Genomic DNA, 25,084 nt, shown 5'->3' on the forward strand with positions numbered 1-25,084 from the left:
TGTGTAATATAGGATTTTGGCTAAGCCTAAGATGTTCGTGAGGGAGGTAAGGTGTAGTAGTAAAGCAGGATGTTAAGGAGAAAAAGAGGAAAGACTGAGTTAAGGGTTAGGGCATGTTCTTAATGAGTGAGAGGTTTATGAGTGTATCACGTGGTATCTAGTAATAGTGGTATTATAGATCTGAATAAGAGAGAGGGAGTGGTCTTAGGAGTAAGGAGTTAAAGGGTGGGTGTTCAGGAAATAGAGATTGGAAGGTAGGTAATTAGGGGTGTGTCTAAGTAAGTATAAAGGTAGGACCCCTGGGGGTGGGTGGGAAATGGGGTAGGGTGGGGAGCCGAGGTGTGAGCGTAACGGAGCCGGGAAGAACTGGATGAGTAGTTCCAGAAAACAATCAGACAAGAAGAGAGAAACAGGTGTAAAAGGTAAGGGAGAGCTCAACAGTAGAGAGTTTGAGGAGATTGTATGGTAAGTGGGGGAAAATGAAAATAGTATTGGGTGAGATAGAGGAGTTTCTCCTGAGAGAAATAGTAAGATGCAATGGTGAACTATGGAACAGGAAAGGACAGTAGGATTTGCAGTGAGAATACTCTGAAAATATGATAGTAGGATTAGTGGTAAGAAGGGCGCCACCTAGTGGCTAGGTTAGAAAAGAGTATCAGACAGAGCAAGCAGGAGGTTTACCAAGATTAAGGAACCAGGAATGGGGTAGTGAGAGAGGAATATACGTATCAAAGGCAAAAAAAAAGAGTGAAAGGAGAGGGACCAAAAAAGCCCTATCTAGTGAGGGGGGGGGCTGCTGGTTTACCTGGCAGGGGAGCAAGAATATGTCCTGGTGAGTAAAGCTAAGCAATACAATGATAGGACATACTTTTCCAATAAACCTGGGAGGACAGTCTTTGTTAGGAGGAATGTCTAATCCTATTCAGGAATACTGATGTTTAAAGCTGTCCACAGGGCCTCACTAGGTTGGGGAGGAACAGAATCCAGGTGTATAATCTGTTAATAGTTAAAGGTAGAGAGAGAAAGAGAAAAAAACAGGCAAAGGAAAAAATAAGTACGTAATCAGACATGTGTATACAGCATAGCTTGCACAATTGCTTTACATACAAAAAAAATCAAGAACAATACAGACATATACCCTAGGGCGCACTGTATGAAGCAGAGTAGCTAGACTGCTATGGACATACAGTGGGGCCCCCAAGGAACAAACCTAACAGTAGCTACTAGCTAGAAAAATCGTTTAAGCAAACAGCAACAATTCTAATGACTGGAATACAATCTATATCCTAAGCATAAGCATTACGCAGTCAAATCAGTTTAACAGAACATATGGCTAAAAATAGCATTAAAAAGCCTTGGATCAAGATCAGGTTTAACAGGATCACAGGGGGGATATAGTTATAAAATAAGTCAAAATATTCGTAATCAAATTGCAGCACAGATACTGGGTAGATATAATATCAGCAGTGAGCACTACCTATTCAGAGATGAAACACTTAATTATTCCTACGCTATATTCCATCAATGAACACCACTAAAATATTATAGGAGACCACGTGGAGGCTTGCCTGGGAAGGGGCACTGCCAATAGTCGCAGCAGGGGTAGGAAAAACAGCTATAGGGAAGATAATGAGGGAATATAACATGGTATATAAGGTTACAGGAGAAAAAACAATAGAAAAACTATCGCTGTGGTAGGCACAACATATGAAAGTCAGATATGGACAACCAGCATATTTTTTCCCCTCAGTGTCAGCACGCCTAGGTTATAGGAGTAGGTCTTGGTCGCTAGTTAGCAAATACTAAGAAATAAGGCAAATGCATGCCGAAAGGAAGTACCGCCACCAGGTGAACGTTAAAAATGTGCTGAGGCACTACGATACAGCTAAAGGCATGCTAGTAGTGTGCGATAGGGAGAAACGCTGCCACTGGGTTATATAGTTAAGTGTATCATTGAACGCTAAAAAAAGGGAATAAGAGCCTGTCGAGCTTGAAAAAGCCAAAGGCCCTTAACGATACACTTAAAGACACGCCATTAGGGAGCGATAGAAATAACGCTAGCACTGGGTTGTCTAACTACGAGTAACCTAGGTCGGTCAATGCAGGTACTAATCAGTACAGTGAAAGTTGCAAAAAAGAATACCAGATTCTCTCCTTAGGACAAGACCCTTATGCAAGTGTGGTCAGAAGTTCAGTACAAGGCTGGCTCTTATTGAGCGTCTTTAAACCGTAGCAAAGTACAGTAGTGGTTTAAGAGGTTATAACAGGCTGTACAAATAGTGCTACCGATTGTGGCGCATTGACTATCTGTAAGGATAGGGGACAAGCACCGGGATCGCTAGTCACAGTAGGAGCTGAGAAGGCAGACTTCTGGTTTAAAAAGACCATGCATGATGGATTGCTGAGGGGCCAGGAGGAGTACAGAAGGGGTATTAACCGCCTTCAAAATGTCCTATGTAAAAGTTGGCGTCCCACGTGGTTCCAACAGCCTAATGCAAGTCTAACAAAATTTATGCAGGTATACTCAGTAAGCCAGTAAAAATAAGGCTATTTCTGAATATAACAGAAAGAATAATCACAACAGTAACAAATACACAAATGCATATAAAACCAAGTACTCACATGAGGAATATACCCCCCAAGTCCAAGGAGACACAGCAGCCCAACAAGGGATAGTCTATAGGGAGGAAACAGCTGGAGAACGGGTGTATTTGTAGGTTAGAAACGGAAATGAAACTGGAGGGGGGGAGGGGACAGGTGGGGAAAAGGAAGGACCAGGAAAGTACAACACAGTGATACAGTAGTAAGAGCGAGGATCAGTAAGCTAAGATGTGAGGATGGAAAGAGGAAGGAGGTGTTAGAGTAAAAGCGCGAGGCAGGTGTAATATGGAGAGAATAGTAGCAAGAAGGGGATGATAGTTGAAAGGAGATAGGGATAGTGGAAAGGAGGAGGGTGTAGTAGATGAAAAGGTAGGGAAAGACAGGTAAGAGAGTAAGCGAAAACAATCAGGCAAGAAGAGAGAAACAGGTGTAAAGGTAAGGGAGAGCTCAACAGTAGAGAGTTTGAGGAGATTGTATGGTAAGTGGGGGGAAAATGAAATAGTATTGGGTGAGATAGAGGAGTTTCTCCTGAGAGAAATAGTAAGATGCAATGGTGAACTATGGAACAGGAAAGGACAGTAGGATTTGCAGTGAGAATACTCTGAAAATATGATAGTAGGATTAGTGGTAAGAAGGGCCACCCAGTGGCTAGGTTAGAAAAGAGTATCGGACAGAGCAAGCAGGAGGTTTACCAAGATTAAGGAACCAGGAATGGGGTAGTGAGAGGAATATATTATCAAAGGCAAAAAAAAAAGAGTGAAAGGAGAGGGACCAAAAAAGGCCTATCTAGTGAGGGGGGGGGGCTGCTGGTTTACCTGGCAGGGGAGCAAGAATATGTCCTGGTGAGTAAAGCTAAGCAATACAATGATAGGACATACTTTTCCAATAAACCTGGGAGGACAGTCTTTGTTAGGAGGAATGTCTAATCCTATTCAGGAATACTGATGTTTAAAGCTGTCCACAGGGCCTCACTAGGTTGGGGAGGAACGGAATCCAGGTGTATAATCTGTTAATAGTTAAAGGTAGAGAGAGAAAGAGAAAAAAAAACAGGCAAAGGAAAAAATAAGTACGTAATCAGACATGTGTATACAGCATAGCTTGCACAATTGCTTTACATACAAAAAAAATCAAGAACAATACAGACATATACCCTAGGGCGCACTGTATGAAGCAGAGTAGCTAGACTGCTATGGACATACAGTGGGGCCCCCAAGGAACAAACCTAACAGTAGCTACTAGCTAGAAAAATCGTTTAAGCAAACAGCAACAATTCTAATGACCGGAATACAATCTATATACTAAGCATAAGCATCACGCAGTCAAATCAGTTTCAACAGAACATATGGCTAAAGATAGCATTAAAAAGCATTGGATCTAGATCAAGTTTAACAGGATCCCAAGGGGGATATAGTTATAAAATAAGTCAAAATATTCGTGATCAAATTGCAGCACAGATACTAGGCAGATATAATATCAGCAGTGAGCAATACCTTTCCAGAGATAAAACACTTAATTATTCCTACGCTATATTCCATCAATGAACACCACTAAAATATTATAGGAGACCACGTGGAGGCTTGCCTGGGAAGGGCACTGCCAATAGTCGCAGCAGGGGTAGGAAAAACAGCTATAGGGAAGATAATGAGGGAATATAACATGGTATATAAGGTTACAGGAGAAAAAACAATAGAAAAACTATCGCTGTGGTAGGCACAACATATGAAAGTCAGATATGGACAACCAGCATATTTTTTCCCCTCAGTGTCAGCACGCCTAGGTTATAGGAGTAGGTCTTGGTCGCTAGTTAGCAAATACTAAGAAATAATAAGTAAATGCATGCCGAGCGGGAAGTACCGCCACCAGGTGAACGTTAAAAATGTGCTGAGGCACTTTACGATACAGCTAAAGGCATGCTAGTAGTGTGCGATAGGGAGAAACGCTGCCACTGGGTTATATAGTTAAGTGTATCATTGAACGCTAAAAAAAGGGAATAAGAGCCTGTCGAGCTTGAAAAAGGCGCCGAAGGCCCTTAACGATACACTTAAAGACACGCCATTAGGGAGCGATAGAAATAACGCTAGCACTGGGTTGTCTAACTACGAGTAACCTAGGTCGGTCAATGCAGGTACTAATCAGTACAGTGAAAGTTGCAAAAAAGAATACCAGATTCTCTCCTTAGGACAAGACCCTTATGCAAGTGTGGTCAGAAGTTCAGTACAAAGCTGGCTCTTATTGAGCGTCTTTAAACCATAGCAAAGTACAGTAGTGGTTTAAGAGGTTATAACAGGCTGTACAAATAGTGCTACCGATTGTGGCGCATTGACTATCTGTAAGGATAGGGGACAAGCACCGGGATCGCTAGTCACAGTAGGAGCTGAGAAGGCGGACTTCTGGTTTAAAAAGACCATGCATGATGGATTGCTGAGGGGCCAGGAGGAGTACAGAAGGGGTATTAACCGCCTTCAAAATGTCCTATGAAAAAGTTGGCGTCCCACGTGGTTCCAACAGCCTAATGCAAGTCTAACAAAATTTATGCAGGTATACTCAGTAAGCCAGTAAAAATAAGGCTATTTGTGAATATAACAGAAAGAATAATCACAACAGTAACAAATACACAAATGCATATAAAACCAAGTACTCACATGAGGAATATACCCCCCAAGTCCAAGGAGACACAGCAGCCCAACAAGGGATAGTCTATAGGGAGGAAACGGCTGGAGGACGGGTGTATTTGTAGGTTAGAAACGGAAATGAAACTGGAGGGGGAGGGGACAGGTGGGGAAAAGGAAGGACCAGGAAAGTACAACACAGTGATACAGTAGTAAGAGCGAGGATCAGTAAGCTAAGATGTGAGGATGGAAAGAGGAAGGAGGTGTTAGAGTAAAAGCGCGAGGCAGGTGTAATATGGAGAGAATAGTAGCAAGAAGGGGATGATAGTTGAAAGGAGATAGGGATAGTGGAAAGGAGGAGGGTGTAGTAGATGAAAAGGTAGGGAAAGACAGGTAAGAGAGTAAGCGAAAACAATCAGGCAAGAAGAGAGAAACAGGTGTAAAGGTAAGGGAGAGCTCAACAGTAGAGAGTTTGAGGAGATTGTATGGTAAGTGGGGGGAAAATGAAATAGTATTGGGTGAGATAGAGGAGTTTCTCCTGAGAGAAATAGTAAGATGCAATGGTGAACTATGGAACAGGAAAGGACAGTAGGATTTGCAGTGAGAATACTCTGAAAATATGATAGTAGGATTAGTGGTAAGAAGGGCGCCACCTAGTGGCTAGGTTAGAAAAGAGTATCAGACAGAGCAAGCAGGAGGTTTACCAAGATTAAGGAACCAGGAATGGGGTAGTGAGAGAGGAATATACGTATCAAAGGCAAAAAAAAAGAGTGAAAGGAGAGGGACCAAAAAAGGCCTATCTAGTGAGGGGGGGGGGCTGCTGGTTTACCTGGCAGGGGAGCAAGAATTTGTCCTGGTGAGTAAAGCTAAGTAATACAATGATAGGACATACTTTTCCAATAAACCTGGGAGGACAGTCTTTGTTAGGAGGAATGTCTAATCCTATTCAGGAATACTGATGTTTAAAGCTGTCCACAGGGCCTCACTAGGTTGGGGAGGAACGGAATCCAGGTGTATAATTTTTCCAAAAAACCTGGGAGGACAGTCTTTGTTAGGAGGAATGTCTAATCCTATTCAGGAATACTGATGTTTAAAGCTGTCCACAGGGCCTCACTAGGTTGGGGAGGAACGGAATCCAGGTGTATAATTTTTCCAAAAAAAAACCTGGGAGGACAGTCTTTGTTAGGAGGAATGTCTAATCCTATTCAGGAATACTGATGTTTAAAGCTGTCCACAGGGCCTCACTAGGTTGGGGAGGAACGGAATCCAGGTGTATAATTTTTCCAAAAAACCTGGGAGGACAGTCTTTGTTAGGAGGGGTCATCAGTAATTAAGATATCATTGCCTTTCTCAATCAATTTTTTGTAACAGCCTTCCTCACTCAGCACTGCACCATGCCACCAAGGTAAACAATGCTCAGTAGTCACTGCACACCCCCAATGAAAAGTCATGCTCAGCATGGCAGCGTGACACACAAACATGCTCAAACCTAGTGAAGCACATGCTCCAGATGTAAACAAAGCTTAGCAGACACTGTACACCCCCCCTCTGCTGAGCACAGAGGTGCACCTTCCAAACAGGCACCGCTGTGCTCCAATGAGCTTAAAAGAATGTGGGCATACCCCCTTTTGATGTCAGCTGCCTCTTATGTGAACATCAACATAGTTCTCTGCCTACACGGATGGGATCTGCAGACATGGATACCCATTTGTGCTATTCAGTAACCCCAGATCATTTGCATAGAGATCCGTGCACACACTCTGAGAACTACATGGTTCCAGGCCCTACCTCATTAGCAACCATAGCAGTTTACCATTGTACATACTCCATGCAGGGTCCTATAATGCATTACTGTCACATACTACTAATTTTTGTTTTTATACTTTTTACATTGTTTTTCTTAACAGCATGTTTGTGCACTGTTGCGAGCTGCACAAACATAGCCTGGTTATTAAAAAAAATATTATTTTAAATTATTTTCATTAGGTTTTGGACAGAGTAGATAGTTTTGCACATGTCTGTGTCTGCTATATTATTTCTGTCCTTCTTACTGCACTTTTACAGCCCGTTTGCTGTTTAACATCCTGTACACAGAATTTTTCCATTTACATTTTGGACACCAAAACGGGGTCTGCAGGACTGCCTGTCTGCTTGCTGGATTGCTCTACCAGCCTCATTTGCATGCAATTCACCTGCTTATGAATAGTGATTTGCATGCCATGGACACTTCTGTGTTGCCACATTCGTGTATGGCCATCAACTCTGTTTACTGGATTGCAAAACTGCTTACTTTCATGTAAACAATGTGCCACTATGCCACACAGAAAATAAGTCCATGTAGGCTTTATTAAATTCCCTCCAGAGATTAACAAGGAGCCTTATAAACTTAGGTGAACTCAATTTTACAAACCATTAGTTTAACAAGGAGTCTAATTAACAACGATAATCTTATTTTTGCAAATCACTGGATAAGTTCAAATTGTAAGTATATCAGTTAAGAGCACAGGATAAAGTAAGAGTGCATAAACACACACACACACACACACACACACACACACACACACACACACACACACACACACACACACACACGTGCACGCGCGCGAGCGCACTCATATGCACAGTTAGATAAACTAAGCTAAAATGAAAAATATATCTATATTAATCCTTTTGTAGATAGAGAAATGTATTAATTTTCTTTTAATGCATGCAGAAACACATATATCTATATATATATATATATATATATATATATATATATATCTATATATATATATATTTATTTTATTTGTTTATTTTACATTTGTTAACCGGGGAGTCCGACTGGATACATGTCCATTTCCAGCAGAGGCCCTTGGAGAAAAGCTCCACATGTACAAAAAATGAAAATCAATATTCATAGTTACATTGAAAATTTTAAATGTAAAACTTTTAAAAAGTAATTATAAATATATATGCTTACAATGAAGTTTAGCATCGTTGTAGGTTTATAGTATGAAATATGTACAGAAATCATTGCACAGCATTGGAGTGTATAGAATGACATGTTACATAGATTGGTTATGATAGCAAGTTAACATCCTTATAATATTGTTCTAAAGGTTGTTGAGAAGTGTATATAGTCTGGATAGGTTAGGTTTAGATAATATTGTTCTAAAGGTTGTAGAGAAGTGTATATAGTCTGGGTAGGTTAGGTTTAGGAAGTTTATTCATATAGGTTAAGGAAGTTATTTTTATTGAGTATTTTACCTACTTGAGTTGTATTGGGTTGTTGGGTTAGTCTGGGTTTAGACATGGACATAGCCAATGCCTGTTTAGGTGTTTCTTTAGGGTGTATTTTGAATTGGGGTAAGGAGGCTATAGTTTTAAGATCTGGAGGGAGTGAGTTCCATTTTTTTCCAGCAGAGTTGGAGAATAATGATTTTCTGGCTGAGTAGTTGGCTTTGGCAGATTGTACTTGCATTTTGTTGGATGAGCAGAGGGATGCTAGGTTGCTGTAGGGGGTTGTCAGAATGGGTGTACTGTTAGGTTGGTAGAGGATTTTATGAATAACTATGAATTGGTTGTACTGGAGTTGATTGGGTAGTTCTAGCCAGTCTAGTGTTTGAAGATTTTGACAGTAATGGGTTCTGTAGGCTGTGTCTGTGGCAAATCTGGCTATATTGTTATAGCAGCTAGCTAATTTGTTTAGGTTTGCTTTCATTAGGTTTACGAGGATGGGTGAGGCATAGAGAAGGGTCGATAGGAGATGTGTTCGAGCTATGGCTATTCTGGCAGGTAGGGTTAGGAATGGTTTAATCCTATACAAGGATAATGGTTTTGTCTATATGAGCATAAAACATTAGATTATTATCTATTATTACACCAAGAAGTTTTGTGCATGGTTCTGGAGAGATTATGGTGCCATTGTTGGATGAGGTTATAATATTTGGTGATGTGAATTTACAGGTAGGGGAGAAAAGTAGTAGTTTGGTTTTGTTTGGATTCAATAGGAGATGGCAATTATTGAGCCAGTCTTCTACTTTGTTGAAGATGATTTGGGATAGGGATTGTAGTTCTGAGGGGGTGGTGGCAGAACAGATAAGGGTAGAGTCATCTGCATACTGAATACATGTTGCATCTGGGATAACTTTGGGTAGGTCATTGATGAATATGGAGAAAATGAAGGGGCCTAATATGGATCCTTGGGGACACCAAGGGTGATTGGTAGAAGGGGGGGATAGATTCTCTTTCCATAATACAGCTTGTTGTCTGCCATGCAGGTAAGAGTGGAACCAGTTGATTACTAGGTTGTTTAGGCTGAGTGATTTTAGTGTGTCTAGGAATAGGTGGTGATTCACCATAATGAATGCTTTGGATAGGTTGGAAAAAAGGGCTGAGGAGAGGTTGTTGTTATTACGGTTTTGATTTATTGTGTGAGAGAAGGAGAGAAGTGCTGTAGTGGTACTATGGGCATGTCTAAATCCATGCTGGGATGGGGTTAGGAGAGTGTTCTGGGTGCGTTAGAATTTGCTTATGTGTACATTTTTCCATTATTTTGGCTAAGGGTGATAGGATGGCTATAGGTCCATAGTTTGAGAGTTCAGTGGAGTTGCCCCCTTTGTGGAATAATGTGGGAGATTTTCCAAATGGAGGGGACATAGGATTTATGGATAGTATGATTGATTAAGATGGAGATAGGGTATGCTATTTCATTAGCTGCCTTTTGTAGAAATTTTGCAGAGAGTAAGTCTGCTGCCAAGGTGGTGGGTTTGAGTTTCTTAAGTACGGATTTAATATAGTCTGTGGGGATAGGATCAAATTTGAAGGGAAGTACATTTTCAAGAGTGGATGAGGTGGTGTTGGAGGTGTTGGGAGTTAGGTTATTAGCTAGGGAATAAACTGTTTATGTAAAGAAAGTATTGAAGGCCTCTGCTATACTTTTAGGGGGTAGATGTAAGGTAGTTGAAGGGGTGGGGGTTGTGGATTTACCTGGATGGAGCAGTTTATTAAGGCCTAACCAGAATTTTTGTGGTTGATTTTGGTACTTTTTCTGTAAATTGAAATAGTAGATTTGTTTGTCTAGCACAGTGGATTTTTTTGCCTTTTTTTATTTATTTTTATTTATTTATTTAACATTTGTTGACCTGGAAAGTCCAACTAGGTTCTATAGATCCTGTTTTCAGTGGAGGCCCATGGAGAAATGCTCCAGAAGCATGTCTTTAGAATGTGGCAGGAAACCCACACAAATGCAGGGAGAACATGCAAACTCCACACAGAAGGCACCCCGGCTGAGAATTGAACCGGAGAACCTCTTGCTGTGAGGCAACAGCATTAACTGCTGCACCACTGCGCCACCCTTTTTTTCAATTGTTTGCATCTAGTGTGGTCCTGACAGGATTTGGTGGATCTTCAGGAGGTCCATGCTCCGTTTCTAGCAATTAGATTTTTTTTAGTACCTTTGGTTAGCCATGAAGCTATTTTGCTTTTGGTTCTGATATTTCTTTTGGGAGCATGCCTGTCTAAGATGGCTAGGAATTTAGCATTGAAGTTTGAAGCTGCTTCACCAAGGGGAAGTAACTTTAGATTGGACCATTTGCATGAATTAAGTTCAGTCTGGAAATTAGTGAGGTTAAAGTTTTTGTGTTTCTAATAGTTTTAAAGGTAGTTTGCTAAGGCATGTCATTCCTTTTTCTGATTATATAGGTTAGGAAGTGGTCACACTCATGTCCTCAGGTAGGATGCCTGATTTATATAACTGGGGTTCCTTGTTTATTAGCATCCAATCTAGGATGCTTTCCTTATTGTTGGGCTTATTGATTCAAGTAGGGGAAGTTATAATCTGGGAGAAGCCATGTAAGTTAATATGGGTGGTGGGGAAGTATGATGAACAGATTTTCCAGTCGATATTGAAGTCTCCAAGAATAATAGTTTCTTGGGAGTGGTTAGTGGATAGCCATTGGAGGGTACTTTCTAAGGTGACTATACTGTCACATGGGGGAATGTAGATACATGCAATGTTTATAGCTTTGTGTTTGTTAAGCTTTACTTTTATTATGAATGTTTCAGAGTTGCTAGTTAACAGGCTTTGTGGGGTACTGATAGTGGATACTTGTACAGTGGATTTATACATGATGGCTAGTCCACCACCTTTCCTGCCTTGCCGGTCAAGTCTTATTATATTGTAGTAGGGGGTATAATCTCATTATCAGGGATAGTGGGTTTGAGTCAGGTTTCTGTAAGACATAATAGGTCAGGGGAGTGCATATCCAGAAGAGCATGCAAATAGTGAATTTTATTATTTATACTTCTGATGTTTAGGTGACAGACTAGCAATGAATTAGAGGCATTATATGAGCTCTGTAGATTGGAGACAGTGCTATTTGTGGAGCTAGTGGTATCATGTATGTTTGGGCCTGGGTTAGGGTAGATGTCCCCATTGGCTATAAGGATTGGTTGAGACTTCCATACTAGTTTGTGGATTTTTAGTAGGAGTTGGTGATAGTATTTAGTGGTAGGGTGCATATATATAGCTCATAGGGGATGAAGAGGTTTTCGAGTAGTAGAATTAGAGAAAAGGTGGGGTAGTAATGCTGTGGGATAGTTGGGAAGGTCGCTAGCAGTGGTACTGGATGTAGGATACTGAGAGGTAGGAATGTAGTGGTGTTCATACGCGGTGAGAAGATAAAGTATTGCAAGTGGGGGTACGAGGTAGTAGAGCGGTCTAGGTTTTGGTGATAAGATGGGAGTTAGTGGAGACATTGTGGGGTAAATAGTTTTGGTGTTAGTGTAGGTGGGGAGATCCAAGAGAGTGAAGTATGGGGGAGTGGTGGGTTGGGAGTTGGGGGTTGGGTATAAGGATAGATTGTTTTTGGTTGTTTGGTTGTGAAGTGTGGAGGTGGGGGTTAAGGAGGGTGTGTGGTTAGGTGTGTATAAATGTAGGAGTACTGGGGGCGGGTGGTAATTGGGGGCATGGTAGGGGAGCAGAGTGAGCCCGCAGGGCGAACAGAGCGGGTAGAGCCAAGGAAGGTGAATTTCAGGACAGGTTGGTTTGGGAACAAGTTGGGCAAGTAGCCAGAGTGCACAGAGGGAGAATATAGGCTAAAAGGACTAGAGGTGGGGAAGCAGATATGGTTGTGGGGGAGAGGGGTAGAAAGTAAAAGTAAAGAGTACAATACACTGACTGGAGTTTAGGAGCTGATCATAAGGCAGGGGATATTAGATGGATTCAGACCGCAGTCTAGTGGCTAAACCTTGTAATTACAGCAAGGTTCCTTGTAGATCCCGGGGCTGGGAAGCCTATGAAGTGTGGCTTTATGGTGGGCTTGAGAAGGGCATAGAATGCTAGATAAGTGGTTATAGAGAAAGGGAAGGGTGGTTGCTGCAGTGTTTAAATTACAGTGAGTTCTAACCACCTAGCAGGGTTGTGGGACTAGCGTTTAAGTTTAACACAACTCAACAGTATACAGACATACTTTGGTATAATTTCACTTGAAGCTGCAGAGATAATTATTTCAAGGGGTAGGTTTTCTAGGACCTTGGCAGAATAAACTTGGCTTCTTAACCACTTCCAGCAGGTTGTAATTTATTGTTTGCATAGGGCAGGAAAGCTAGAGAGAATGTGATGAGGAGAGGCAATGAGAAAAAGGGCAGTCACAAATACCAGTTCCCTGGTATAGGCAGCATACAAAATACTTTACAAATATGCAATGTTAAACAGGGATGTGTAGCTTTCAAAAAGTATATCATCACTGTTGTAGTGGTAATTCCATGAATTGAGGAGCTGTAGCCACCAGGTAGTTGGTCATTAGAACTATATTAAAGGGGTAAAAAGTGTATTAAATCAGATAGCAGCTGAACAGTTATCTAAATTACTTGTGCGCTTTACGCCAGGGTGGCTCTTCAAATAGGAAATCTAATGGTAGATATATTAGCGACTGTAGACACTACCCATCAGTTCAAAAGCTTATTTCAATGTTCAAATCACTGGTAGCTAGTGCATAATACAGCTACTTTCTAGTTCAGTGACATTCTTTTTCATTAGGATCTTCCGTTGTTCGGAAGCATGGTGGATTCACCTTTAGCAGCTGTTCAATCCTTTCTATGATGTATTAGCTACAATTACACTGAAACTGTTTATAATAGGTAGTCCTCAATCAGCATTTGTTTGCTAACCATTTTGAGGATGCTACCAAGTTAAACAGTGAATATGGGGTCTAAGTGTTACGCCAAGCCTGCACGTGTCTGAACAGGTACAGCAGGGCCGGCGTTTACTGTATGCAGTCTGTATAAGGCAGGGATATTGATTATTCAGGCAATTTCATGGTGTATGTCCTTAAGCCCTTGATATTATGCCTCTAAAGACAACGGCGGCGGTATATAGCCTCTGCGAGTCATAGGAAGCACATACTTTTGTTACGTATTTCAAGAACACACAAATAACTCTCTTAAGAAGAACAAAAATAGGGTGGATTCAATAGTTTATAGCTGTAATTAGTCTAAAATAATAGTTCTATTGTGCTAGGCTTCAATCTCTAGGACGCTACTTTGGTAAAGAGTGGTATAGGGCTCTTAAGTATGGCGCCAATCCCGCACATGTCTGAGCGAGTACTGCAGAATCAGCATTTACTGTATGCAGTCATTAGGAGGCATGGGAAACCTTCTCTACAGATTAATACCTGAATTAAGCCCTCAGTCCCCTGGTAAATGCTGCTAAAGACAACAACCTAGTACTACAATCTTATCGTGTTATAGCAGCACATAACTCCGTTGGTGAGCACAAAACCATACACCTTCAATTAATGACCACAGAATGCAGGGAGGGATCCCACAGCACAGGGCTTTGTTGGTTTTACAAAAACCGTAATACTGTCCTAGGCTTCAATGTCCTATCTAGGCAGGTAGGAAAGTATTGCAATGGTTAACAATCACAGTTAAAATGCACATACATAGCATGCAATCAAGGCTAACCACGAAGGCATTCAGAACTACCATAGAGGCATCACAGGCAAACAAAAACCTATAACAACAATAGCAGAACCTTTCCTATGTTGTGCAAGGGTAACAGGATAAGTTATCTGAACCCTTGTAATGATATAACTTTAAAATGCAATTGTAACTGAACAGCGAATGCACATACTATAAAAATTGTTAATCCTAGGCAAAAATGTTGTTGTAGGTAACAGCAACCACCCATGAGTTCTTACTAGGTGGAAGTTACTCAGAGCTGGGGCACACAGCAGCCGAGTGGGAGAGCAGGAATTTAAACATGGCGCCCTAAGGTTCAAGGTGTATTTGTTACCTCAGGGACAGATGTATGCCTGGTGGAGGAGCTAGTTGCATGTAGAGTACTGAAAGAGTCTGGATGTGTAGCTTTGTGCCCTGAGAAAAGAGGGGGATCAGTGGTTACTAGGGACAAACAGGGCAACAGTTAAGCTGTTGGGTGCAGAAGGGGGCAGAAGGAGTAAAGAGAAGAGAGATAGGGAGGTACAGTAGAGTATAATTACATAGAGGAGAGTGTGTTGGTGGCAGAAATAGAAAGTAGTGGGGGAGGAATAGGATGCAGATAGAGCCAAAGAAGGTGAATTTCAGGACAGGTTGGGTTGGGAACAATCAGTTGTGTAGATAGCTGGGCAAGTGGCCAGAGTGCATAGAGGGAGAATATAAGCTAAAAGGGCTAGAGTTGGGGAAGCAGATATGGTTGTGGGGGAGAGGGGTAGAAAGTAAAAGTAAAGAGTACAATACACTGGATGGTTGTTTAGGAGCTGGTCATAAGGCAGGGGATATTAGATGGATTCAGGCCACTATCTAGTGGCCAAACTTTGTAATTACAGCAAGGTTCCTTGTAGAGCCTATGAAGTGTGGCTTTATTGTGGGCTTGAGAAGGGCATAGAATGCTAGATAAGTGGGTAAAGAGAAAGGGAAGGGTGGTTGCTGCAGTGCTTGAATTACAGTGAGTTCTAACCACCTAGCAGGGTTGTGGGACTAGCGTCTAAGTTTAACACAACTCAACAGTATACTGACATACTTTGGTATAATTTCTCTTGAAGCTGCAGAGGTAATTCTTTCAGGGGGTAGGTTTTGTAGGACCTTGGCAGAATAAACTTGGCTTATTAACCACTTCCAGCAGGTTATAATTTATTTTCTGCATAGGGCAGGGAAGTCTGGTATAATTTCCCTTAAAGCTGCAGAGGTAATTCTTTCAGGGGGTAGGTTTTGCAGGACCTTGGCAGAATAAACATGGCTTCTTAACCACATCCAGCAGGTTGTAATTTATTGTCTGCATAGGGCAGGGAAGTATTTCTTTATTAGCACCATTGTTTTTCACTGTTGTTAACAGTAGAGTACATGTATTCTTTTCCCTTACTCCCAGGACTCAATTTCCTCAGCCATTCCACAGAAACAGCAACATATGTGTGTGTGTGTGTGTGTGTGTGTGTGTGTGTGTGTGTGTGTGTGTGTGTGTGTGTGTGTGTGTGTGTGTGTGTGTGTGTGTGTGTGTGTGTGTGTGTGTGTCTGTGTCTGTGTGTACATATATGTATGGATATACGGATATATATATAAATATACATACATATATATATATATATATATATATATATATATATATATATATATGGGTCTACTTCAGAACAACAAAACCTCACAACACCGAAGATCAAAACACCAAGACCAAAACAACGAAACCCCACAACACCACGTAAGTATAGCACATACAAAAAACATACACAAATACATACACAACTGACCCAAACTACCAACCACACCCCCCTACACTACAAATAGGCAGGGGGCAAGCCCCCCCGCACCCCCACACCCCCTACTTTAATATTCTAGCTCCGAGACCGCACAGACACACAAGGCAAGTTCACACCCACACACTACAGCCCTCACACACACACACCACAGTCACAACACACACTTATACAAAGCACTACCTCTCACAAATACTCTTACGCATGCATTCTCACCCACAGCGGAACACAAAAAGCGCTAAATCAAAATCCTGTAACACCGGGATTTTGAATTTTTGTGATTTTCGGTGTTCTGCAGTTTCATTGTTTTGGTCTCCTTCAAAACACTTTCGATGTTCTGGTCTTTCTATGTTTTGTAGGAGACCCATATATATATATATATATATATATATATATATATATATATATATATATATATATATATATATATATATATACACACACATACACACACACACACACACACACACACACACACACACACAAAATTAAGTGTGGATTGCATGATTTTTTGAATGCTGAGCTCATCAATTTATGCTAGTGTATACATGTACACACACACACACACACACACACACACACACACACACACACACACACACACACACACACACACACACACACACACACACACACACACACACACACACACACATGCGTACACATGCACTCACATACACAAACACAAGCATATTTTGTCTAGGTAGCTCAGATTTCATTTAAAATTATAAAACCTCCTATTCTAAATCAAGCTTATAAATCTAGAGTGCAAGACAAACAATTGTTAAGAGAGGTTCTTTCATGTAGTGGCTATTACATCAAATTTACATACAAAGGAACTGGTTTCATTCCACATAGTGTTTACCTCAGAGACCCAAAGTACAGTGTTTGATTTTCACCCTTGAAAGGGAAATTGGTTAGACTTAAAATGTTCTACAATAGCTCCTATCCCAGTACTCAGCAATGAACCTCACAGGAAATTATTCAAAAGTAATGGAGGACTCTGCATGCACACATAACGCCAAAAGGTGGCAGTCAGGGCCTTGGATTTTGTTACTCTGTCAAGACATTACTTTCCACACTCTCCCACATTGTTTTTTCTGTATTATTTAAGCAATATATGCATTTCTCTTAAAAAAATACTTTAAGTAGAACAAAACAACCATGGCTGACAGAAAGATTATAGTCACTGTGGTTTACAGTGTTTAAAATATGGATCAATTCTCGGGATGTCTACCAGATAAAGCAAAGTCTGTAACTCTCTGTGTAACTATTATGGTATCTGTATTTCCTACTTTCTAACTTTTTATTTTACTTTTAGTCCATTTAAACGTGGGTTTTCTCTGTTTTCTTTTACAGACATCTGGTATGAAGAAGTCTGAAAGTTTAACACTTCACTGCATAGACACAGATACTTAAAAGCAAATATTCCCTATGTTGCCTACTCCAGAAATGTTTAGCATACTTAATAATCAGTAGTTGCACAAAGAGCATCAGGTTTGCATGAAGTAGCTAATTCTTTTTTGTGTGTTGACTTGTATTGTTCATTTTTAAACAGATTAACCACTCCTAATACGTTATGCACTCCTCCTCCTCCATCCCACAGCAGTAAGAACCCGGAGCAATGGGTCTGAACTTTCCAAGTGTCTCTGTAACCAGCTTGTATGAAATGGGGGTGGGAGGTTGTCATAATGGTTAAGGTGTTTACCTTACAGACAAAAGGTGCAGGGTTTGATCCTCGCATGCAGTAATTGGCTAGGCTTAAAATGGCCCACATAGGCAATTAGCCTAGTACTACTCTATGACCCTATGAACATCCTGAAACAATGTAGCAATTGTCCCATGTTTCTATCACTACTACTCAATCTGCCACAGTGTATGAAAAATGTAGCTTGGTAATGTTATAGGAGGCAAAGCTTTCACACAGATCCACTGCAAATAGCAAGCAGGTTGTTACCACCATGCAATACCACAATAAACAAATTTCAAATACCTCAGATCAAACACATAGACCAATAAATGTTGAAGCTCTTAGACATAGTTTACCCTAAACTGAACTACAGAGGCTTCCTAAATGTCAGTCAAGCAACAGTTACTCTCAGCAATGTCACAAACAGATATCACAGGCAGCACCCACCAAGAAACATACTCCAAGGTGTCACACAGACTCAGTTCAAAAGCCCATAAGCGAAACCACCACACATTCCAAGTTGCTTGTCATAGACAATTCCATACTGAGGCACAATGATGCACCATTCACCAGGTTGTGCAAACAAATGTGCACAGTTTGTTGCCTATCAGGCACCAGGATTTATCACATCACAGAAACACTCAGGTCCCTGCACTACAAGTACACATATACCAAGATCATTGTACATATAAATGACTATGAGATGTACCTCCCTGAGCTATATGAACAGAGGCATAAAGGAGCTCGCGTAATATGTGTCTGAGGTAGGTAAGAACCTACACTTGAGCAGTATTCTACCATCACTAAGAATGATTCCACAATATGAACTAAATAATTGATTTCAACAATTGGCTTAGATTCTGTTGTCATTCTAAGTGGATACAATATATAGTAGACTGTGAAAAGACAGAAGACAGTCAAAACTGCTTTGCTAGGGATGACCACACCTCTTCCCCAAGGTTTCTGTACATTGGCTGAAACTTTGTTTACCCCACAGTGGCTTTTTTAGGCAAAATCAAACTTCTAAAGTTCCAAAGATAACAAAACAGAATCATGATAGCATTATAGTATTGCTGCTCAAAGCTAGGAGTCTTAAAAAGAAAAACTTAGACCCTACAAACACTGCAAACATAGATATATACATTGCATGGAGACCTGGTTCAAGAGCATTGAAAGCACTCCATTAGTGGACAGCTTCAATGCCTAACATTCATGCAGGCCCACTATATTAGAAGCAGATGCTAAAGGTGGAGATGACTCTATATTCTTAAAAAAATCTTGTCTCCAGCCTCATTAGAGACTTAGACCACCTCCACATCCAACTTACTATAGGAATAGATTACATCATAGATAAGTACAGGACCTCCTCTTTGTCCCCCTTAGTCCATACCTCCTATCTAACTAGTACGGAGTACCTATGTATTAAGACAAACACAATTCTCCTAGCAGACTTTATCTATTCCAGTATCAAGAGGGAGACTTGCACTTCATCAAACATGTATACATAGTGATTTCAGGACTTCATAAATACAAACTCCCTGAACTACCTAGTCCATACTCCAACTAGAAGACTCCTTACCAATATGGGATAGTTCTGCTCCACACATATAGTAACATCTACCTTGGTCAAATTGGATCACAAGTCAATCATATTCACCATTTTATAAACAACAAACATCTTTACTGAATTATCACTTAAAGTACAGGCAATCATATATTTATATAAATGAAGACAAACCGTGTTGACATGTTTTCAGTTGCAAATATTGTTTTAATATTAATCTTCTATACAGTCATTGTCAATCAAACATTACATGGCTCATTCAGTTCTTGCCTTCCCTTAAACCACATTCCTCCTCCAAAACATCATTCTATATTTAATGTTCACACAATTCCCATTTTTTCTAGGTAATTTGTTTCTACCATTTTCTAAAGATCCCACTTGCAGTTTTTTTTTATCCCTGTTACTGTATTCACTATGGTTGGTTAAGAATTTGATTTCCATTTAGTAGCAATTGCTTTTTTGTTGGTCAACAGAATTAAATTCAGCAAGATCTTAACTTGTATTGCCAATTCCAATTCTGTATCACAGGTCAAGAAAAAATTCCTTAGTTACACCAATTTGCTTATCCAATATTTCTGACAGAATAGTTTGCAGGGAATTTTTAAAGTCTGCCAACTCATTACACTCCCAAAAGATGTGTTCTCAGTTACCCCTTTCTTCCCCATCACACCCCTAACATTTGCAATCTACTTGAGGAAAATTCTTTGGAAACTGATGGGGCATAAAATACCTGTGCAGACACTTCCAGGAAAAGATCCTACATCTTCTAGACTTTGTTGCATATTTGGGAGCTCTCTCTCTCTCTCTCTCTCTCTCTCTCTCTCTCTATATATATATATATATATATATACATATATACATACACACCCCATTGTTTATTTGTGAATTGCTTATCTAATCTCTCTTCCCAGTCCTTTCTAACCTCTTCTGGTTGATTCCTATAGCTTTCATGCAATATTTTATATGCCCTACTAATTATTCCTTTTTTAACACCAGCTTCTCTTCTAGAAGTATTCCATAACATCAGCTTCTAATTTTTACCTTCTACTTTATTAATGTTCTGTTCTACATTTCCTCTTTATGATTTTATTTTTTATTGTGAAATTTTCATATCTGGATGCCTTTGCTTGTGTTTCTCTTCAAATGTATTTGAAGCTGCCTTTTTTGCGTTGATTAATATGGCTTTCTCCTTTGCATAGATATTGCATCATATCAGATCTCTCTTTCTTTCATATGTCCATATTTCTTTTTTGTGCCTTGAAAAGTCTCTAGATTTTGTTCTTTATATTTTACACATCCTCGGTTGCTTCTTTTTCCAAAAATGCCCAAGGTTTCTTTGTCTATATAGTGTTATTCATGGCTCTGTTGTATTAATGAACACACATTTGCATTTGAAGTTTCTGACAGTTTTTCTTGTGGAAGTATTTTTCTTTCATCTAATTTCTGTCTTAATCTTTTCATACATCTTCTGTCTGGAAATTCTGGGCTTCTTGCATAATAGTAACAATCCGTAACTTCTTTCTTATCCTTAATAGTCCACTCTGTCATCTATATGGTTCTTTTTTGGCTATCAGTTTTTGTGATTTTTTTGTGGACTGCTACTTCCTTCTACAATAGGGGGGGCGGGCATCCACCTCCTGGGCTTGACCTAGCTCCACTGTAGGAATGTTTTAGTGTCTTGAGGATTCTACACTGTCATTCTTCCCATTCCTGGCACCAGTGCACCTACCAGGATTGGGCACATTTTTATCCTGGGTCTTATGCGGTCAACTATCTTTTTAAATTTTAACCTACTTCTGTCCCTGATATATGCTATATAAAATACAGTCTATATATCAGTGCTGCCTTGGTGAGATTTTTGTGAAAAATGGGATCCACCTCACAAAGGTGCTCACCAAGACTTGAGGATGAATTCAGTTCCAGACATACTACTCTTCTTTGCTTGCTGATTTATCATCTCTCCATTTGGACCAACATAATACACTCTATGGCTATTCATAGGATCATAGGACATTATTAGGAGATTGGCCCTGGCCCTTACAAGCCTAACCAAAAAATTAGCCCATGTTCTGACAAGTGAGCACCTGATGCCCTTATCCAGCAGGGACACAGGTAGGATCTCCGGAGTGTATTTTCTGTTCCCAATCCCGTTATCTAGGTTGCGCTTAAAAAGGGTTAATGAGGTACTCTGCTTGATGTGAAGAGGGAATCTATTCCACAGAAGGGGGGTCTCTGGGACACAAATCTGTACTGCCAACAAGTCCTATTGGTATCACAGACCAGGTTGAGGTTGCGCATGTGAGTTACTCAAGTGGAGCTTGACTTCCGGATATGCAGCAGCCCCATCAAGGTGGGGTCTGTGATTTCTTTGTATGCCAAACAGAAGTCACATCTGAGGAGTCTGTATGAAACTCAGTAGAGGGACAGGGCTTTTAGCCTATCTGTGTAGGATAGATGTTTGATACCTTGGATTCTCCTGGTGAAGAACCTCTGTGGTCTCTCCAGCTGCTGCACGTGCTTTGTGAGGTACATGCTGAAAGGGGCAATGTATTCAATAATGGATCTTATAAGGGAAGAATACAGGGATGTTATGACCTCCTTGTTCCTGAATGAGATACCCTTATAATGAGGTAGGCCATGTAGAACTTTCTGTACAATGGTCAATATAGTCAGATCAAATGCCTACATTTAGCTCCCCCCTCACATCTTCCGAGAACCAATTCTCATGGCACTAAGGCCAAAAATACATTAATGGGGATGAATGACATACCAGGTTGACTGTTGGCTAGCCTGAAACATGTACTAAACTAGATTAAACTAGACTATTAAACATCAGTATCAAAACAGGCTTTATGGTGGATAATCAGAGTACAGCAATAGTCATTCCTTTTCACAAATGTTGGGCTACAACAGAGCGAGATAACTTACAGATACATAATCCCTCTTTTGTAATACCATGGAAAAGATTATTATGCAACTAAAATAGGTGACCTACAGACTCTCATCCAAACTCAGTTTAGATTCATGAGGGCCTACTTTACCTGAGTGACTTCTTTGAAAAAGTCATCAAGACAAGGATGCTGTTCACCATCCATCTGGACCTTGCAAAGATGTTGAATGCCTTCTTACACTCAGATGTTGTAGATAAACTCTACCAGCTAAATGTTAACCCCTGTGTAACTAATTGACTTTCAAATAGGATGCATGAAGTGAGGGTGGGCAACTATACATCCTCTAAAAGTCCTGTTACTAGTGAAGTGCCTCAGGGTTCAGACCTTTGGAATTTACTTCTTGGAGGTCATAGTTAATGTAAAAAATGGTTTATTGACAACCACCTGATACTTAAACTGACACACTGTGATGTAGTTATATAATCTTATTGGATGCAAAGCAATCACAGGAAGCCATGACACATAACATGCAAGTTGTCAGTACCATACAACACCACAGTAATCTAGTAATATGCAGTTCAGACCAAACACATATACTTACACATGCTGTGGTTCTTAAAAGTAACATACTAAGCTACAAAGGCCTCCTAAATATAACCAAAGAAGTAAGTACCCTAAGCAACCTGGCAAACATACAACACAGGAAGCAATCACGATGAAACATATATCCAAAATTTTAAAAGCCCATAAGATAAACCTCCATACATTCCAATATCCTAGTCATAGGTGACTCCATAGTGAGACACACTGATGAAAACTCACCATGCTGTGCAATGGGAAATTATGGCTAGTTGTATATCAGGTGCAAACATTTGTCACATCATGCATGCACTCAAGTCCATACTCTGTAAGTGCACATATGACACAGTCATAGTGCATGTGGTTATAAATGACTTGATCAGAGATGAGCTGGAGCTCGCAGAATGTGTGCCTGATGTAAGTATGAACCTTGCCTTCAGCGGCAATCTGTAATCACCAAGAATAATGCTGCAATCTGAACAAAACATAATAAACTTCAATAATTGGCTTAGTTTCTTCTCTGGTGTCATTCTGAGGGGTACATTACACATCAGCCTAGAAGGAGACGATAGACAGTCTCAACTGTTTGTCAGAGATAGTTTGCAATTATGATTCCAAGACTTGTATATATTAATTAAATATTTGTCTACCCATAGTGCTTATTTTAGGCAATTTTACTCACCTAAAGCTTCTAGCACACTTCAACAGAATCTGGTCAACAAAAAAAAAATAGCACTGGGACACTTAGCAAAAAAACTCTACTCCCTGCAATAGTTCTTACCCTGGAAAACACTGATATGTGCATCATCGCAGTGATTTAATTAAAGATAGTGACAGCACTGCATCGGTGCAGGCGTTCAGTGCTTACTACATGTCCTGGCCCACCACATTAGATGAAGGAACTAAAGGCATTGACGTCTCCATATTCTTAAAAAAAGATTCACCAGTCACTTTCCTAGACAAGATGACAACCTGGAATCATAGTGCCACTAATTCTTGACTGTGGAGGTCAGACAGTGCAGTATAAGTACTATTGCTGCCCAGCACATTTTCAGAGACAGTGTGAGATAAAATATGTGAATTACCTGAATTTTGCTAATGTCATGCTTGTGGTACATCACAGATGGTAGCTGGAAAAAATAAAGGGGCCTGGATTAGGTCTCAAAAGATAAAGTAATTTGGCAACTAATTATCTGGAAGAAACAAATGAGAGCAGCACTATTATGAAACAAATCAAAAGGGGTAGAACCAAAGAGTACTGACCCTCCAATGTGAATAGGCCATGCAGTTCTGTCTTCCACTTTTCTAAAGTGCAGGATGAGTTCCATTCAGGACATAGTTTAAAAACTGAGACTGTGCTTCTTAGTTAAACATGCCAAAGAATGAATGGCTTAAAATATGAGTGGATATATGTCAGAATAAGATGAATATGATTAAAAATGACTGTGCATATATATTGATTTGACATTTTTCACAATCTGTACATTTTTCAACTCATCTGATCCAATATCTTCTGAAAGCAACTGCATCCTTTCCCTCCAAAGTTGGAACCTGACTTTGCTTCCTGCAAGAAGGCATAAACTTTATATTAGCTGCATACTGCTGTTATTGCAATCCCACCACAGAATTTGGCAACAAATTTTAGAGAAATTTATCAGAAATGCTATCTATGGAAAAAATGCTTTAATAAATAACTAAATGAGGTGTAAATGTGACATGAGTTCACAGTTCTACCACAACTATAAATGAAGCTACAAGATTGAGGCCCCAGACTGGTCAAAATACAGTTAACTTTTACAATCATTCTACTGATTATGGAGACAGAAGTGCAGTATAATGTATAAACAATGCCAAAATCTTGCAGTTATACACGGGTCTACTTCACCCTGTCGAAGGCCGACAATATCAAAGCTGATATTGTCAGCACCAAAATGTCGAAAGCGAAAGTCATTGAGCGTGTAAATGGAAATCTCCGTAAGGAGAGATTACCGTTTACAGCAAAGTAGTACGATCTCGGAGTTGGTATATTTAAGTAGCGGGGGATGTGAGGGGGCTTGCTCCCCTGCATAGAGCATTTTGTGTTGTGTCTGGGTGTTTTTTTTTTTGTGTGTTCGATGTTCAGGGGTTTCGACATTTTCATGTTGATTATTATGCTGTCGACAGTTTGAGTTTTCGACAGAGTAATATAAACGCTTATACACAATCTTCCCACAAGTGCAAATGAAACTACAAGATGAACATCTCAAAAAAAGTAAAAAAAAAAAAAAGGGATCAGATAACTTTTTTTGCTAAAATGTATAAAAAGGCAGAACAAGTACAAAAATGGTATCATGATATAGGTCACTGTAAATGTAACTTAAAATATTTAAGCAGAAGCAGAATTTAAATAAATTGTTTTTTTCTCCCATTTTTGATGA

Source organism: Protopterus annectens, chromosome 2.part2 (genome assembly GCF_019279795.1).
Source record: "Protopterus annectens isolate FY-2018-M chromosome 2.part2, PAN1.0, whole genome shotgun sequence".
Classification (NCBI taxonomy): domain Eukaryota; kingdom Metazoa; phylum Chordata; order Ceratodontiformes; family Protopteridae; genus Protopterus; species Protopterus annectens.